Here is a 6,000-nt window from a genome sequence, read left to right as displayed (position 1 = left end):
CAGGAAAGAATGGAAACTTGCCCCCTGAATATATCTGGAATAACTCAGTAAGAGTTTACTTATCTATAACTCCTTATATGTAAATAGATGAAGAAGAAAGGAATCCAATAGAAAGAAGAAGAAAGGAATACTAGTGCTAACAAATAGCATTTAGGGCCTAAGCCTGCTACCTATTGCTACAGGATGTAGCGCTTGCTAGCCCCACTGATGTCAATAGTATGGGGCGCTAGATATTACCTTTCATCAAAGGAGCTTTACAAAAGTAATGGACATTCACAACATCCATGTGGTAAGTATCATTAAAGCCATTTTATAGATGAGAAAATGGAGGGATAGAGTTAAAGGGATGAGTCACTGGAAGAGCTGGGACTCTACCACAGAATTTCTGACAGTCTATCCCCGACTAATTAAAAGACCATACTTATTTCATAGAACCTTTGTTTTATGTCAAGGTTCCCAAGATTTTTGAGAGTGTGGACCACCTCTTAAAGGAGAGGGATTGCCAATGGGAGGTGATCTGTCTAAAGACAATTACATCACATTGTTGTGTCAACTACAAAAAAAAATTGTATTAGAAAAGTATTCTTTTATTGCAATTTACAGCTGGAAATGAGAGCCAGCACCATGGGACCAGCCAGCTGATGCGGACCACGAGCTCATGCTCTGCAGATCACTAACGGTCCATAGACTATAACTGCAGAAACTTTGTTTTAGAAAATTCCTTTGAAAATGTCTTGATGAAGAGTCCACGGTGAAGGTGTACATTCACATTGCACCAAAGCCCTGATTTAAGAGGGGGAAGAGCAAACAGGAACTGGGCAGAGATAGCAGGAAATTCCAGCCCAACTTCCTCAACAAGGTGGCCTGGAAAGAAGGGGAAGGATGCAGTGGTGTGAATACTGGGTGGTTATGGCTGCTGCAAGGGTCCAACAGACTGAAAGTCAGCTCTGGACTGGGGAACAGGTCCAAAGAGCAGCCTGAGCCTGCGGCCTCTAGTGAGCCTGCACCACACTGCACTTGAGAGTCAGAACCACAGCGGGAAGGATATCCTGTATCGGTGACTGAGTAGGGCAGATGCACAGTGCCCTTTGCGTCTGATATGGGTGGGCGGGCGACGTTGGACTATCTGTTGCTGCAGCCTCTGGAGAGAAAGCAGGGAGCAGGACTGCTGGAACCCACTGCTGAGAGGTCGACCCAAGGGCAGTTGGACACCAATGCAATGTAGATGCAGACTCAGCGCACTGAGTTCACACCATAGGCTGGAGCTGGGGCAGTTTGGATTCAGATTCAGTCGGTGGCTAATCAAGGTGACAGTTGATGGTATTGATGTGATCCCTGGGTGAATTCTGGCCTCGGAGGCAGAAGGTGAGGTGTCTACCCAAGGCCAGGGGAGTTTGGAACACACTACTAGCTAGGCCAGCACTCACCTTAAATCACTGATACACCCCCTTTTACATTGAGCTTTAGCTAGGGGAACAGGAGCAAAAAGGTCATTTAAGTCCTGGCATGAAGTAAACTTCAGAGAGTTCCAACAGCTTATACTAATTTGCTTAGATTATATAAGGACCAAGCCACAGTTACACAATTTAATGCCATTTCCAAAGTAATTCCAGTTTCACAATTATAAACTTGAATTTCTTCTTGGATGAAACATGTTAAATATTTGTCAATGCCACCGTGCTTTGTACAAGACAACAGCTGTCCTTGCTATTAAAAAGTATAAAGGTAAGACCATTCATTACAGTATAATGACCTTGCAGTTCCATTATTAACAATTTTTCTGCAAAGTATGTTTTGAAACACTGTCACATGAATGAATTTCTGGATTGTTCTGTATTAGTGATGGGTCAAACCGCAAAAATGTTTCAGAGATTTTGATATGCACCCAGAAATTCATATGCTCATTTGAGCTATATGTGAACAATCAAATCCTAGTTGGTCTGCAAAGCTCAATTGGAAATCTCACAAGTAGTAGTTTTCATGAGGTTTCCAGTAATTCCATCTTTTGGCTGGGTTATTGACACACTATTATGGCAGCTCTCTGTTATTTGAGTAGAAATCAGAGTCGTATGCTCAAAATGTGTAGTATTTAACACAGAATTAAACTACTTTGACACAAAATTTTGGTTCAAGATGTATGCTTCCCCTCCTCCCCCCATCTGAACAGGTTTCTCAAGCTGCTATCACTGCATATAACAGATTAGAAGCCCCCTGAGTAATGGGAGAATTTGGATCCACATCTGAACTTTACAGTTTAGCCTATTTCTATGAAAGGGCAGAGCAGAACTCACTTCAAACATCCTTAAATTAGGGGAAAGTTTGGATTCTGATCTGAACTTCATGGCTCTGATCCATCTTACTTGTTAAGTCATCTGATCTCATCCTGGATAAGAAGCAGCAATTCTCTGTCAACAGACTTATGACATTGGGCAAACCTGCTCGACAAGCAAGCTTGTTTAAACAACAGAAAAAGGTTGCCAAGCTTATGAGTCAGAGAACATTTTAACCAAAATCATGAAGAAGGTGTGTAGCTAATATTAATAGTGAGAATTATAGGTAGAAACTAGAGAACTGGCGTAAAAAATAAATTAAAAAAAATATATCCAGATATAGGGTCAGATCTTGCAGTGTGTGTTTGCAATACCCCCATCCAGTGCCAAACAAGTCTGTAGAACCCCCAGGCATCGAAAAAGCCTAAGTGGTGGAAATGAAGATGGGAATGAAAAAAATCTTTAAACAAGTAGTAATGAATAGACTTCCTGACTAAACATAGGGACGTGTGGAGGAAACCTGATTCAAAGTAGAGCTAACTCTGCTGGAAATGGCACATGAAGTCCTAGGAGTGACAAAACCAGTACTGAAAAGGATAAAAAGGGAGATTTGGTGGTGGACTCCTCAAGTTAAAGAATCTGTAGAGAAAAAAATAGATAACCTTTAAAAAATGGCAGACAAGTGGCCTGAACAGGAATGAGATGACACACATGGAGGCAAAAAGAGGATGACAAAATAAGCATTGTAGCAGCTAAAAAATTGGCGTGTGAAGGTCTATTTGACAGAGGAGGAGGAGGAGAGGAGGAAGAAAAGACTATCCACCAACTCAATAAGGAAAGAAAGAAAGTAATGAGGGATGTGAAAGGGTTTGCATATATTAGAAATATACACAGTATATTGCAAGCAAATGGTGAATAAATCAACAAAGTGTGGAGTGATTATTTTGAAAGAGTAATGAATGAGAACCCAAGGGAGGAACTAAGAACACGTAAGCTAAACTGGGGTGTGATAGATTGCCTTCAGGAGGGAGAGGCTGTGGAGGCACTTAGGAAAATAGAAAAGAACAAAGCACCTGGACCTGATGAAGTATAGTGGATGTGCTGAAGCCTTTGGGAAGGGAAGGTACTGAAGTATTTTACAAGTCTGTTCAATGATATTCTTAACAACGAGAAAATGCCAGATAAATGGTGTAAAAATTTGTGGTGCCCATTTTTAAACATAAAGGAGATATTACACTGTGCTAATTATCACCCAGAAAAGCTGACCTGCTGTGAAATTATGGGAGAAGATTACTGAAAAGTGTCTGCATGGAACAGTTGAAATTTAGTAGGGTCGATATGGATTTATGCCAGGAAGGAGTACAGTTGATGCCACATTTGGTCTCTGAACGCCTATAGAGAAGTTTAGAGAAAAGAGACAGAAATTGGGTCTTTGTGGACTTGGAGAAGGCATACAATAGTGAACCAGGAGAATTAGTTGGTGGAGTTTGTGATGGAGAAGTGTGCCAGAAGTATACAGCCATTTTATCCAGTACATGCATGGAGTCAAAAACCAAATGGGACTACAGCAGAGAATTTCCAGTAAACATAGGTCAGCATTGAGCCAGTTTTTGTTTTCTGTTGCCATGGTTTGGAGTATGCTGTTTGCTGATGACTTCATGATATATGCAGAAGATTGTACAAATCTGAAAACTGACTTAGAACAGTGGAAGCACAGATTTGAGCATGAAGGACTTAAAGTAAATGTTGGTAGACTGAGGCTTTTTACTGAGGGAGGAAGACCCATCAAAAATGATATTACAGGCCATGAGCTTAGGAGAGCGAAATAATTTAAAGTACCTAGGATCAATTAATATGGTACAAAATGTGAACGAGGCCAAACAGCAAAAATTAAGATGTTTATACACCAATGCGAGGAGCCTAGGTAACAAAATGGAGGAACTAGAGCTACTGGTGCAGGAAGTGAAACCAGATATTATAGGGATAACAGAAACATGGTGGAATAGTAGTCATGACTGGACTACAGGTATTGAAGGGTATGTGCTCTTTAGGAAAGACAGAAACAAAGGTAAAGGGGGTGGAGTAGCATTGTATATCAATGATGAGGTAGAATGTAAAGAAATAAGAAGCGATGCAATGGATAAGACAGAGTCTGTCTGGGCAAAAATTACATTGGGGAAGAAAACTAGTAAAGCCTCTCCTACGATAGTGCTTGGGGTGTGCTATAGACCTCCAGGATCTAATTTGGATATGGATAGAGCCCTTTTTAATGTCTTTAATAAAGTAAATACTAATGGAAACTGCATGATCATGGGAGACTTTAACTTCCCAGATATAGACTGGAGGACCAGTGCTAGTAATAATAATAGGGCTCAGATTTTCCTAGATGTGATAGCTGATGGATTCCTTCATCAAGTAGTTGCTGAACCGACTAGAGGGGATGCCATTTTAGATTTAATTTTGGTGAGTAGCGAGGACCTCATAGAAGAAATGGTTGTAGGGGACAATCTTGGCTCAAGTGATCATGAGCTAATTCAGTTCAAACTAAATGGAAGGATTAACAAAAATAAATCTGCAACTAGGGTTTTTGATTTCAAAAGGGCTGACTTTCAAAAATTAAGGAAATTAGTTAGGGAAGTGGATTGGACTGAAGAATTTATGGATCTAAAGGTAGAGGAGGCCTGGGATTACTTTAAATCAAAACTGCAGATGCTATCAGAAGCCTGTATCCCAAGAAAGGGGAAAAAATTCATAGGAAGGAGTTGTAGACCAAGCTGGATGAGCAAGCATCTTAGAGAGGTGATTATGAAGAAGCAGAAAGCATACAGGGAGTGGAAGATGGGAGGGATCAGCAAGGAAAGCTACCTAATTGAGATCAGAACATGTAGGGATAAAGTGAGACAGGCTAAAAGTCGAGTAGAGTTGGACCTTGCAAAGGGAATTAAAACCAATAGTAAAAGGTTCTATAGCCATATAAATAAGAAGAAAACTAAGAAAGAAGAAGTGGAGCTGCTTAAGACTGAGGATGGAGTAGAGGTTAAAGATAATCTAGGCATGGCCCAATATCTAAACAAATACTTTGCCTCAGTCTTTAATAAGGCTAAAGAGGATCTTGGGGATAATGGTAGCATGACAAATGGGAAGGAGGATATAGAGGTAGATATTACCATATCTGAGGTAGAAGCAAAACTGAAACAGCTTAATGGGACTAAATCGGGGGGCCCAGATAATCTTCATCCAAGAATATTAAAGGAATTGGCACCTGAAATTGCAAGCCCATTAGCAAGAATTTTTAATGAATCTGTAAACTCAGGAGTAGTATCGAATGATTGGAGAATTGCTAATATAGTTCCTATTTTTAAGAAAGGAAAAAAAGTGATCCAGGTAACTACAGGCCACTTAGTTTGAAATCTGTAGTATGCAAGGTCCTGGAAAAAATTTTGAAGGAGAAATTAGTTAAGGACATTGAAGTCAATGGTAAATGGGACAAAATACAACATGGTTTTACAAAAGGTAGATCGTGCCAAACCAACCTAATCTCCTTTTTTGAAAAGGTAACAGATTTTTTAGATAAAGGAAATGCAGTGGATCTAATTTACCTAGATTTCAGTAAGGCATTTGATACCGTGCCACATGGGGAATTATTAGTCAAATTGGAGAAGATGGGGATCAATATGAACATCAAAAGGTGGATAAGGAATTGGTTAAAGGGGAGACTGCAACGGGTCCT

The sequence above is a fragment of the Dermochelys coriacea genome, chromosome 12, assembly GCF_009764565.3.
Source record: "Dermochelys coriacea isolate rDerCor1 chromosome 12, rDerCor1.pri.v4, whole genome shotgun sequence".
NCBI classification, from domain to species: Eukaryota; Metazoa; Chordata; order Testudines; family Dermochelyidae; genus Dermochelys; species Dermochelys coriacea.
Note: the sequence above shows the minus strand (reverse complement) of the source record.